A 14,608-nucleotide genomic window follows, 5' to 3' on the forward strand; every position below is an offset into this window, starting at 1 on the left:
GGGAACCAAAACATTTATTTTTTAATATTACAATATAATAATGACTTTCACAATACATCACAATCTAATACTGACTTTCCATAGATTTAAGACCTTAATAAATTATAATGCTTTATTTTTATACGACTATTTCAAAGTTTAGGGTTCATACGATTTTTTAAATGTTTTTGAAAATCTCTTCTGCTCACCAAGGCTGCATTTATTTGATTAAAAATAGAGTAAAAATAGAAATATTCCAAATAAGTGTAAATATATTTTAAAATGTAATTGATTGCTGTGATGCGCAGCTGAATTTTCAGCATCATTACTCCAGTCTTCAGTGTCACATGATCTTCAGAAATCATTCTAATATGCTGATTTGCTGCTCAAGAGACATTTTTTATTATTTTCGATGTTGAAAGCAGTTGTGCTGCTTTATATTTCTGTGGAAACCGTGATACATTTTGAGTAAAAAGTTCAAAAGAACAGCATTTATTTTAAATTAAACATCATTTACTGTAACACTGGTGAATTTTAATCTAAAATCTTGACATTAAAAATGCCAGTATAAAATATTAGTATGAAAATGAGTTCCTAATATCATAGCAATCTTTGCGCGTGTGTGAAAGCTTCATGACTTACTTCGATGGGCTTTGGAAACCTAAAACTCTTGGGGGTTTCTGAGAGGGTCTGTTTCGGTGCTTCACAAAAAGCGTCCGGGTGCAGGAGAAGATCCGATGGCAACAGAAGGTCATAAATCAGAGGACAGGCCTTTTCACTTCGGTCTCTGAGGCGTAACCTCACTTCTGTGGGGTCAGAGAGAGAGAGAGGCTCCTGACGCTGCTCTGTGGGAACATGGCATGTGAATTACGGCTCTTTTTAATGACCTCCTGACATCAGGACAGACCTGAGACTGAAGGTCAGAAAGTGGTTGGTGGAAAATCACAGGAGAAACCTGACAAAAGTTCGTATATTTTATGTTTTATGGTTCCCTATATCATATTTTTGGACAATATGTAAAAAAATTAGATGATGATGATAGGATAATTTATTTATTTATAATTAGGGATGTAACGATTCACTCAACTCACGATTCGATTCGCGATTTTGATTTCACGATTCAATTTTCTCACGATTTTTTTTTTACAAAATGAGATTGAAGACATACAGTAAATGAAAAGGTGTCGTTTTATTAGGCTATTGCTGCATGTTTCTTTGTGAAATTTAAATATAACAAAACTAAATTGAAATTTTAAAATCAAACCAGTATGTTAAATAAAAGAAATCTCTTAATATGAACAAACTAAGGCTTTGTCTGTGCTCTTTCCATTTCAAATTAGAGGCAACCGCTGGATTTTAATCATGATCCAAACAAAGATGCAGCATACATGCAGCATGAGTTTTTTTTAATCTAAATTAGACTGTATAATTTCGAAATTTGAAGCAAAAACAGAACGGTCTGGCTTTAGTTTTGTGAAACTATACTACATAAAACATATCTGAAGGAAACAGCAGACGAGCTGAATGAGACGCAGATTCACTCTCTGACAGCAGGTGGCACTCATGAACAGCAATGATACAGTGTTTCCTGGGTTACCGCTGTAAACAAAGCAGAGCTGCGCTTATGAACGCTACTTTAATATGCATTGTTCAGAGGCCAGATGAAAAGAAAATACCACGTAAACTTTTCTAAAGACAGTCAGTTCCCCTCAGAGATACATTCATATAAACTCCTACTCCAAATGTATCACGATATGTTTGGCATCTCAACCGATTTGAATCGTCACATATTTGAATCGACTTTCGACCGGCTCGCGGTTAATCGTTACATTCCTATTTATAATTAATTATTATAGTTGTTTTTTTTCTATTCTAAGTTTTGCAACTCTCAATTTTTGGACAATATGCCAAATAAAATATGTGAATAAAAAGTTTATTTTATTTATTTATTTATTTTTCATGTCATATTTAGCCCTCTGATTTAATGTAGCAAAATTATTTTATTTTTTTATATATAAAAATATATATGAACGAACAATATGTTTATTTAAATATATAACCAATGGCTTCTTAAAGAAATATTTTATTTCACAATTTTTTATTTACATTTACTTTATTTTATACACATTTACAACATGCTGCAGAGGCACAAACACCAGAAAGACCAACAAAAGCTGTAATGGTATCGGCATAAGTTTAAAGAGTTTCGAGCTGTGTAAATCTGGACGCAAGGAAAGCCAGACTTTGATGTTATGGGGGGTTAAAAGGCCTCAGGAGTAATGTGACGCTTAACGTCTCTGTACAAGCGACCCACTGCGATCTAGTTAAAGTTTGTGTATAAGTCCTGCATGCAAATCAACAAGCTGATTCCGTTACAAATAAATCCATCACATTACTGTGTTCCATGTTTTGTGTAAATCAATATACTTGATTGTAAAAAAAAAAAGCAGTGGTTTCAGCAACCAGGCATATGAATGCGCAGGTCTGCAATGGAGCGTTTGCCATCTGTGGAGATTTAGAGACTCCAGTGAAGTGGTCGAATTACACTGTAGCAAACCAGGAGGAACATCAGGCCAACAGCTGTGCCATGTTTAGTCCATGTTCAATGCACTATACCTTTACTGAACCATGAACACATTATTTCAAAAGTCATGCCTTCATCTTTTCCAGACTACTTCATATCAGATTTGATTTTTCCCCCCCTTAAAGCATATGTGCAAATGTTTCATCTGTAAGGATGGGGATTTAACTTGAACTATTGCTACACTTCCATTCAAATCAATCAGCAATACATTTTTAATGTCTTTGAAATAAGTCTCTTCTGCTCACCAAGGCTGCATTTATTTGATCAAAAATACAGTAAAAACCGTAATATTGTGAAATATTATTAAAATTTAAAATAACTTTTTTAGGTGAATATATGTTAAAATGTAATTTATTTCTCTGATCAAAGCTGAATTTTCAGCATCATTACTCCCGTCTTCAGTGTCACATGATCTTCAGAAATCATTCTAATATGCTGATCTGCTGCTCAAGAAACATTTCTGATTATCATCAATGTTGAAAACAGTTGTGCTGCCCAATATTTTTGTGGAAACTGTGATAAATTTTACTTTTCAGGATTCTTTGATGAATAGAAAGTTCAAAAGAACAGCATTTATTTGAAATATAAATCTTTTGTAATATTATAAAAGTATTAATTGCAACTTAATATATTTAATGCAAACTTCTATGAATAAAAATGTCAATTTCTTCAAACAAAAGTATTAATGACCGCAGTTTTTGGATATTGTATTGGATATTTTTCATGCAAAAACATTTATTTCATCAGAATAGATTTATCTATCTATCTATCTATCTATCTATCTATCTATCTATCCACAGCTGTATTGGTCTTCATTATACTTGGTATTGGATCAAAAAGCAAATAAGTGCTATCACCCACCCAGAGTCTGATGAGCTTGATTATAAAGCACTGCGCAGTGATGGCCAGCTGGATTTCCATCTAATTTACGTCTGCTTGTCCTTCTCTCTGTAATTGTGAGCCGTTTTTATGGGGGAAGAGTCAACAGTGCTGTTCCCACAGTCTAGGTCCGGTCACGCTGGGCTTTAAGGGTATTTCTCCCAGGGATCAGGTACTTCTGGGAAGGTTAAATCAGATGGACAGGAGATTGGGGAAATTAGCCCGTTTAGCTCCAAGAGCTGGAAAAAGTCCATATGTTTTCCATGGGAAAGACCATCTGTGTTTGTTTGTGTGCACATGTGTATCCCTGCTTGCACTCACGGCGTCTGTAGCGCTCCAATGAGAGAAGACGTATCAAAGACTCGCTGGGGTGTGACCTCACCCACAGTTTTTGGGGCGAGCTGTTCTGTATTTAACCCTGGCCAGCGTGACACGGTCGTACTTCCCTCCGCCACAGCGCAGAGCTTCAAACAAACTTCTGTACCACGCTTTATCACGATCAGAACATGTTTATGATTGCATTATGGAGTGGCGGTGCCATTTGAGCCATGATGAATGAGATTTTACCTTCCATCTGTGGCAGCTATAGGTGACTGACTCCTGCAGATGCTCTTCAAAAGGTCCATTTGCCCTGTATAATGAGATACACATCAGCCGTATAACTGAAGTTAGTGAGCTGCCTAGGTAGACAGTATTTTTAGACATCACAAATGAAAGTACATACAAAAATGTAAGCAGCATAACTTCGTCAACTTTTCAGAAACGTCATTTTGAAAAATCACACCCAGGACAATGCATATTTACATGGAATTATGATTTGCAGATTCATTTCTTAGGATTATTTTATGAATAGAAACAGAATTTATTTGAAACAGAAATATTTTGCAACAATATAAAAGCTTATGCTGTCACTTTTGATCAATTTCTTTCATCCTTGATGAATAAAATGTACTAATTTCTAAAAAAAAAAAAAAATCATACTGACCACAAACTAGTGTTCTTATTACACTAATGGTTTCATTTATTTAGCATGACAATTTGTGCATATCGTAAGCTTCAAAGTGGAAAAAAGTATGGAAATTAAATTATTGATTAAAAAAAGATAATAATATTATAAATTAACTACAACAATTTTATCTTAATGGCTTTTTAATGGCTTCATTTTCCCAGCTTTTTAAAAAGATTTGATTATAAACATAAATTGAGTGCAGCCTATTTGTAAGGTTTTGTACATTCTTTAGCAGTCCGAGTAAGATTTCATTACTTGCAACCAATTCCCTGTACAGAAATGAGGCTTTGGATTTTTCATCATGTGGAAATTAATTACACTTTTTTTTTTTACACCTTAGGCAATAGTATATATGGAAATCAGAGAATCATGAGAACCAGCTGTCTTAACCACCACAGACCCACTTTAAAACCTCTTGCAAAATAATACTTTAAATTTATAAAAGGATAGTTTGGCAAGAAAATACTTTTGAAATGACAACTTGAAGCAGCATGCTAGTGGTACAAAGCCAGAAAAACAAAACTTAAAGATCTTCTTCATTGAAGGTTTGGCTTCAGTTAATTGTAAGCAAAGGTATTAGTGAGAAAACAGATCAATGCATGAGCAGACTATCCCAATGATTCGGAACTGAACTGCAAATGGATTCAGACTCAATAGTGAACCAATTCAAAATTTTAAGCCACATTTCCACTTCAAATTAAAAACTTAAATTCAATTGCTGCCTTACATTTTTAACCAAACTGGCTGTACAAGTCATCCAACTTACATTATATTAAACTGACTCATATCATCTCATATAACTTAAAAAATGAAGTTGAAATTTGTTAAATTCATTTGATGAGTTAACGTAATGGAGAAACATATGTTGACAGTTGCTATATAAGGTCTAAAACAAGCTTGTTTACATCCTTGTGGTAATTAGTTATGATTAAATATGTTTTTAAATAATTCACTGGCTTCTGAAGTCACACTTGATGTACAGTAAGACTATTCTTATTTATGTTGTAAGAAAAAATCAGAGTAAAAGATCATCAATGCATTGGGAATCTAACGGTTAATCACGTAAAATGAGCCGCGTTTGAACAGATGAACCTGAGTTGTGTGTGTGTTACTTCAGGGTCAGTTACCCTGAGGAGAAAAACACCACACACACTTAAGAGCTCAATGGCAATCATATAAGCCACATTGAAAAAAATACCTGTTATCTCAATCTAATCTGTCTACAAGCCAAACAACAGACTGCTGTCACCTGAGGCCTTTCAGAGACCCTCTAAACACACACAGGGTGTGTGAACACCTGCACATAAATAGCTAATTATGCTGATTTCTGATGAGCATATCAGCCAAAAGAGTGATCTGTGAACTGTCTTCTAACTTTCTGAGTAAACATCCCGAGGTGATTTTCATATCAAAGCATCACAAGTATTCAAATAGATGCAGGCTGGTACCTCGCACCAGAAATAGAGACATGGGAGCTCAAGTCCAGAGGAATTTCATGATGAAATCTGTTTGTAATGACTTGTTGCTGACAGGCCGGACAGGAGGGAATGTTTGACCCTCAGCAGATCACGCTAGGTGAAAATAGAGGCAGATAGTTGAGATCTTCCCTCTGTTTAATGGCATCTAGTACTAGGCACTGCCAAGCATAGTGTATATAAACATGAAAAAGTCTTCTTTTAATCCTGTCTAGACCAGCTATCCGTACAGTTTTGAAATACCATGTCCATCTAACGATGCGGGATTTAGCCGTACGATCATTTGCCCTCCTTTTAAGATCTATTTTAAACTTTATACAATGGTAAATGAATAATAAATGAATAAAAATGTTAATGCTATGTTCAAGTTAATATTATGGGACGTAGCCTGGTGTAGTTGTTGTCAATATAGAGTGTTTTGCTCTGTTTTGCCAAACATTGTGTTTCGTTCCTGAATGATTCATTCAAACGAACCGGATGAGTTAATGAAGACACTTCGATCAGCTGTTTTGAATGAATTAGCTGAATCAATCAATCAGTCAATGACTTACTCACTATGAGTGAGAAAATAGTTGAAACGATTCAGTTCGTGAGTGAACTATAATGTTTCAGACTGAATCTTGAAATGATTCAGACTCGATTTGAACTGAAAAACAAAGGTTCGGCTCAAATCGTGAACATTTAAAGGGATAGTTCACCCCAAAATGAAAATTCTGTCATTAATTACTCAACCTCATGTCGTTCAAAACCCGTAAGACCTTCGTTCATCTTCGGAAAACAAATTAAGATATTTCTGATGAAATCCGAGAGCTTTCTGACACTCCATAGACAGCAACGCAACAAAAAAACAACTTTATTCAACAATTCTTCTCATCCAATCGTGTGGTGTTGCTGACGGAGAACATAATGGCGGAATACGTGATTTGGAGGAGAAGAATTGCTGAATAAAGTTATTTTTGTTGTTTTCTTTGCACACAAATAGTATTCTCATAGCTTCGTAAAATTACGGTTGAACCACTGATGTCACATGGACTGTTTTACCGATGTCCTTGCTACGTTTCTGGGTCTGGGAACATTTCAGTTGCGTTGCTGTCTATGGAGTGTCAGAAAGCTCTCGGATTTCATCAAAAATATCTTAATTTGTGTACCGAAGATGAACGAAGATCTTACGGGTTTGGAACGACATTAAGGTGAGAACTGTCCCTTTAATATTTAACTGCGAAACAGGGGTGTTTCCCAAAAGCATCATTAGCTAACTATGGTCGTTAGTTCCATTGAACTCCATTGCTAACGACGGAACTTGCGACCACAGTTGCTTTTAGGAAACGCCCCAGGTTTGACCAATGCATTGGAAAATATTGGATTTATTAAGAGCAATTCATTCATGAATTCATTTTTTATAATTTTTTTTCCAAATTCTGGAAAAAAAAAACTGACACATGACTTAGCCTTGGATATTATCATGACATATTATAAAATAGCGATGACACTAGCCGAGAAATGTAGTTAACTAGAGATGATTAATTTATAAGCAATTATTCAATAAGCCATTCTTAAAGATGGCCACTTGCTTCATTTCGGAATGAGTCGAATTGGTTGAATGAATAAATAAAATAGCGATGATACTAGCCGAGAAATGTAGTTAACTAGAGATGATTAATTTATAAGCAATGATTCAATAAGCCATTCTTAAAGATGGCCACTTGCTTCATTTCGGAATGAGTCGAATTGGTTGAATGAATAAATGACTCACTTATTAAGACAGCGGTTTGTCGCCACCTACTGACAGGTTTTGGTATCGTATTTAAAGTGTCATTTTATAGTTCTATAAGCAATCTATTTTATATTAATAAAAACAAACTTTATAGCATTATTTATGCAATTTTAACTTTAGTGTAAGTGTATTTTGGCATCTTTTAGCAGCATTAAACAGTCCAAATACATCTGAATGCCACTTCGGATGCAGATTCCTTGCCACTTCTAGTGCAAAGATAGATTTTATTGATATTGATTTCATTTGACTGGTATTAGCCCTATAGTATTATTATTCTAATTGCATTTAATTGTCCCATAATGGAAAAGTTTGTTTCTGTCAGTGGTTAGGGATTATGTTAAATGTCCTGTCATTATTGTGCTACTAGGTCTCAACTGGATTCTGGATGGGCCTTCAAGGATTGTAGGGAACCGGGGGGAAGGGGATTTGAAGCTATATTGGCAGCACGGGTGCAAAGTAAAGACAACATCCCAAACAGCTGTAGAAACAGTAAATGGACACCAGCGTGGATCTGGAGCAGTGGGGAGAGGGTCAAAGACACACTCGCATCCTGAAATACAATAAACAAACACACAACAAGCTTTATCACAGCCAATATATCAGAAAACTGACTAACAGTTCCAATACCTGCTCCTGACAACAAAACAGTGGTTATGTTAAGGCAAGTTGACATATCAGCAGTTGACTTGCATGTGCACGAAACAACAGATCATAGAAGACAGTTTACACTAAAGCTCATTATAGCACCCCTTCAGGCAATACTGAGAATGCAACACAATTCAGAACAAAATATCGATGATGCATAGATATGTTATAGCTCGATGCATATGTTCCAGTGCTATTTTATTTTAGTGATATTTATTTATATACTATTATAGTATTTATTAATATTTTGAATTATCTTTTATTTTTATATTTTCAGTTTTTTTTGAATTTTTTAAGTTTTTTGTTTTTAATGTGCTTTTTATTCGTTTTTTTTAAAGTGTCATTTTAATTAGGTTTTTTATGTCTTTTTAGCTTTATATTTATTTCGGTTTTAATTTTAGTACGTCAACTTAAATGTATTTTAGTTGGTTGCCAAGGCAACATTTCTCATTTTCATGTTTTTTTATTTTAAGTTTTTCATCTAATATAATTGTTTCATATTAATTACTGTTTAATTAATTTTTTATTATTTAATTTTAAATATTTTATGTATTAATTCATTTAAATTTAAAAAAGATTTAATAGTTTTAGTTTAACACTAACACTGACCTGTTCACGTTTCAGGCCTGTACATGCAGTATGTAAGAGCGCATACATCAATATTTATGCTCATGGGCAATGCATAAATAACAAAATCAATATTGATTTGTGAATGAGTGTCATGGGGAAAAAAGCTCACCTCCCATGATTCCCATTTGCTTCCCAACAAGCGTCATCCTGAGTCTGACGTCTATGACAGTAAAACTGACAAATAACATACAGAGAAATCAATGTGAAACATTGTCAGCTCTCTTGCACATAAATAGGTCATGTAAACAACTTCCAAAGGAACATGCTGATTGTATGGCTTGTATGGTAAGTATGTGCCAAATCTCACATTCACAATTTGTTCTTCAGTCTCTTATGAATTAAGATTTCAAAAGCGGGTTTTCACAGTGATGCCATAGATATGTGCATGAAAAACGTTCCTCCCTTTATGTCCTCATAGTATTAACATTTGCACAAAATTTATTCTGTAACATTATTTTCATGACAATTAGGCACATTTAATTCCCCAGTATCATTACCATTATGCATTTCAAACATATATATAAAAAAAAAAATTGTGTATTTTGCATTATTCTTAATGATCATTTGCACTACATTTCCAGTACTGTAAAACATAATTACAGGAAAAAAATACTGTAATACAAATAAAATAATTGTATTCATTTGCATAAACTCAGCAAAACAAATAACATGAATAATACAATATAGATTTTTTTGCATTACAAATTTGCATAATTGTTATTAATATAATGTCAAAATGCAAACATATGGTCTTAAAAATGTTAAAAAGAAACACGATACTGCAAAAAAAAATTATACACATTTTTTTTTTACTTATCTACATAAATATAGTACAACAAATAAAATTTGAATATTATAGTTTTTTTTTTGCATGACAGATGTGTATAATTGTCATTAAAATAATGTCAACATGCAAAAATACTGTCCTAAAATATGTTCAAAATTTTTTATCCATAAACACGATTCTACAAATTACCCTAATACAAAAAAATGATCTACATAAACGTAGTACAACAAATAAAATTAGAACAATATATTATAGTATTGATACCGCTGATGTCAAAAAAGAACATCTCAATTTATTTTTGATTCATGGGAAAGTGCTATTCATAAGCCCCTCCAGGCTTTTTCACTTTCCCAACACTTTGGTTCAGTTCTAAAATGTCTTTAAGCATTACACTTGTATATTACGCGGGGGGATGAAAGAGCCGGTAATCTCTAGAAATCTATGAACAAGTAAAAAAAGTTACTGCGAGTTTCTCAGGAAGCGGCTCCTGTGGCCTGCAGGCTAGGCTGCATAAATAATCAGCACATTTTCTTCCCACGTTCAACTATTCCTCAAAATCACAGGTTTTTCTCTACACCTCATGTGAAAGGACAGCCACTAAAGTGTAACCTGCATGTTTAGTCCAGTTGCTAGACTGCAAGGCTTTTACTGAGACATCAAACGCTAACAAATGGGCAATTGTGCCACATCAGAGAAGAAACGCAGGTGAGGAGGTCAACACTTCCCTAACATTTGCTCACTGTAGTCCTCTGGAGTAATTGTATTTGTGTCTGTATCATGGGAAACTACACCTGGCCATTTACCTTACAAACACAGTCTAGCAACTGTGTTTGTAAGGTAAAATGGCACATGCATGTTTGTGTGGCTCTGTTCAGACACAGATCTTCCAGATGGACCTGTTGCCTCCAAACATGAGTCACAGACCCTCGCAGACGAGCCCATGTCACCCACAGGTGCTGGCAGGCATGTCTGTCTGCAGCGCAGGGCGGCTTTACGTGCGGATGACTAAAGTCTGGGCTGAGCTGGTATGTGTTTTATTATGCTTGTCTTATAATTTCACTCGAGGTGATGTCGTACCTCACAAGAGGCTGAGACTCTACTCTTTCTTTCAACTCTAGGCTGGAAGAAAAGGAAATGCAGAAAGATCTCAGATCTCATAAAAAAAATAAAAAAATAAAAACATTTTATCTAAAATCAAATGAGAAAAATAAGAAATTATATTTTGCATAAACAATTTTTTTTAATTATAATAAATGCACCTTTTTTTAATAATAATAATAATAATAATAATAATAATAATGTTTAATTTGTACCTTTCCAGAACTCACTTATGGAACACTTTACAGTTGTGGTACAATAGACAAAAAATTATCAAAAAAATTATTAAAATATAAATAAATTGACAATTTATTTTTTATGTATATGTACTGTATGTATGTATTTTTTACATTGTGAGGTTATTTGCATAACATTTAACCACATTTAACCTCCAAATTCTCATTCTCTTTTTCGTAATTTGCATTATTCTTATGATTATGATTCGCTTTACATTCCCATTAGTGTGATACATTATCCCAGAAAAAATACTGTAACACAAACAAAATGATTTTTATTCTTATACATAAGCATAGTACAACAAATAAAATGTAAATAATATATTATAGGGTTTTTTTGCATTACAGGTGTGTATATTGTCATTAAAACAATGTAAAAAATATGGCGCTAAATTATGTTAAAATTTTTCTTTTCACAAGGTTTATCCAAAAAAAGACACTACAGAAAAAATACTATAATAATAAAATAATTATTTCTATTGATCTGCATAAATGCAGTACAACAAATAAAACTGTAATATATTATTATAGGAGTTTTTATTTTTATTTTTTTCATTACAAGTGTAATTGTCATTTTAAAATGTCAAAATGCAAAAATATGCTCCTAAAATATGTTAAAAAATATTTTCATGAGATCTATCCATAAACATGATACTCACTCGATTACAGTTCAAAAATGCAGTGCATTGTATATAGAATAAAAGTTACATTGATTTTATGATTATTTACAGTTCTATTTTATGCATTAAAATAACTAAATTCATAAAATAATGTGGAAAAAAACATGTTTTTGTTCTATCTATTGTCTACAATATTTGTATGTAATATTTGTAAAGACACATAATGGTACATTTTAAGCGTTACGTAAGCATGGCCAGCATTTTGGACAATTGCAGTAAAACTGAAAGTCAGTACATCCAAACTCATTTCACTTCTGTTCCCATTAGCATTATCTGTCTGCTGTAATGAGTTATTGTTGCAGGGCTGTAACCTCTTCCCACAACACCTGTATGAGAAAAACATACCTGCAGGCCATAAACTATGTAAGCGAAGCGACCAAATCCTGCATGGAGCCATATGTTATGACAGGCTTAGAGAGGGTTATATTACTGTGAGACAATAAAAACAGCAGTTCCAGTCTGTCTCATGGATCTGAGCAGTCCAGCAAAGACAATAGTTGACCTCTAATCGAGTCATGAGCGTGACATTTACCACGGTAACCTGAGTTTCCACCAAAATACTAGCTGTTTATTGTTTGGACACAATAAAACTGCGGTAACAAACGTGAAATTAGCCAAAGAGGTCAAAAATAAAACCAATTGATAAAACTGTTCTGTTTAGCTACTTTATTGTTTGAAGGAAATCTGGATTTAAGTAGGAAGGTGGTTGGGCCAGGTCAAAAGAAACAGTAAAATGCAAAATATCTATCAATTTGGGAGCTTGTGCAGACTTGTGAGAATATAAACAAAACACGTTTTGCTTTCTGCTTCTAACTTCATGATGTTCGGTTCGTTGAACGAATCGTTCTTTTCTATTGAATCGTCGGGTTCGCGGCAAACCTTGTGAGAAGAATATGAACAAAACATGCTTTCTTGTACAATATGATACTGTTATGGACCATTTATTTTATTTATTTTTTATTCCAGTATAGAACCTATAGGATTTTTTAATTTTTTTTTATTAAACAATACAAACATTAAAACATTAAGGCAGTACAATTATCAAAATCATAAATAAAGACAAGATAAAAAACTGTTATGGACCATCTCAGCAACTAGCTTTAGTGATGCTCGGTTCGTGAACGAATCGTTCTTTTGAACCGGTTCTTTAAAGTGAACACTGTATGAACCAATTCACCAAATTGAATCAGTTCGCGACTCGAGTCTGCATTGATCCACAAGTTACTTATTAAAAAATTGTCAGACAGTCACTCCGACACGAAATAAGCCAATAAGTTCATATCACAAACGCATTTCCCATCACATATATTTATGATAATTTAGTAGTAAAATCAACAACTATGGGCCAAGGTCAAAACAGCTGTAAAATGCAAAATGGCTATATATTTTGATTTTGTATTTATTATGGACCATCTTAGCAACTTTGTGATGCTCAGTTCGTGAACGAATCGTTCTTTTGAACCGATCATTTTTAATGAATCGTCTGAAATAGAGTCGCACAAGTTTCGCAATCTAACTTTCGGACGTTAATGACAGTCACTTCCCATCACCTAGTTTGCTGATAAGTCATGTTGAAATGGTATTTTTCCCAATAATTTTGGTGTTGGTTGTTATAGCCTGCACTGACACCTGCTGTTCACCATTGGCAATAGCAGGAAAACTCACTATGACCCCTCAAACCCCTGTAATATTATTTAAATATAGCCTAATAAAATCTCAAAACAGCGTGTTCTTGCAACATAACTTTATTATATCATAAAATAAAACATCAAAGCAGGAAAAATCATCATTCAATGTGACTTTTGACAACAGAGCAAACTGTGAACAAAGACAGAGAGACTCAATGACAGCAGACACAAAGCACCTTTGAGACATTGTGCATAAACACTTACATTAGACTTCAGGACTTAAGAGACAAAACAATGTGTAAGAACATTATGAAACAGACAGCACACTGCATGAACTACACCAGACACATATTCTGTAAACTTCCACACTTTAAAATAAAATAGTAAATTAAACATTCCCCAACTTTATCAAATGCATTTCTAAATATACAATACATAAAAAGTATTGTACATGATATACACTATATAAAATAGCAAAATCATTGATCTGATTCATACTACTTTTTTCTTGGTGAGATTGTTCCTCTGGGGTTTTCAGGACGCATTTAATCTTAATGTTTACTGGGCTAATTATTATTGCACTTAATCCTCAATTACTTATACCTGGTGACTTAAATCAATGAAAATAATAAATGTATTCATATCATTATGACATCATTCACTTCTAGAGTATTTGGTTGGTTGCAGTGGATGGTCGCTAGGCTGTTCAGACTGGTTGCTAGGGTGTTGCTAAGCTGTTCTGACTGGTTGCTAAGGTGTTACAAGGTGCTGTTATTGAGCTTAAACTTCTTTGTAGGAAACTGATTTCACTTGACAAAATAATAGTTTCACTTTAACTTGCACAATTAACAGCACAAGTTTTGACAAATATTCTTGGGTTAGAACTTTTTTTATTTGAGTTACACAAATTTTTATCTATATCTATAGAACTTTTTTTTCTCAAGTTATATTAAACTTTTCATCTAATTCCCTGATTTTTTATTTTATTTATTTTTTTATTTGTTTTGGCTTTTTTTTAAGTGTGTAAGAAGTGTGTGATTTATAAACTACAAAAATAACGACGATTCAGTATTTTAGCATTAAAAATGGTTGCTAGGGTGTTGCTAAGCTGTTCTGGCTGGTTGCAAGGGTATTTCTAGGCATTATTACTAAAACTAAAACGAAACTATTTTCACTTGACAAAAAGAAAATAGTCATTATTTTA

The 14,608-nt window shown here is 33.5% G+C and overlaps 1 long non-coding RNA gene across 1 annotated transcript; it reads right to left on the reverse strand.

The window, feature by feature from the left end:
- Positions 1–636: 636 nt before the first annotated feature.
- LOC107688270 (uncharacterized) lies at positions 637–12,489 on the reverse strand. The gene is made up of 3 exons (XR_001634217.1): positions 12,442–12,489; positions 4,010–4,073; positions 637–785 (listed from the first exon to the last, which is right to left on the reverse strand). It is a non-coding gene; the product is annotated as an uncharacterized LOC107688270 (long non-coding RNA).
- Positions 12,490–14,608: the final 2,119 nt, after the last annotated feature.

This window comes from Sinocyclocheilus anshuiensis, unplaced genomic scaffold (assembly GCF_001515605.1).
Source record: "Sinocyclocheilus anshuiensis isolate Anshui unplaced genomic scaffold, SAMN03320099.WGS_v1.1 scaffold1162, whole genome shotgun sequence".
In the NCBI taxonomy this organism is placed as follows: Eukaryota; Metazoa; Chordata; class Actinopteri; order Cypriniformes; family Cyprinidae; genus Sinocyclocheilus; species Sinocyclocheilus anshuiensis.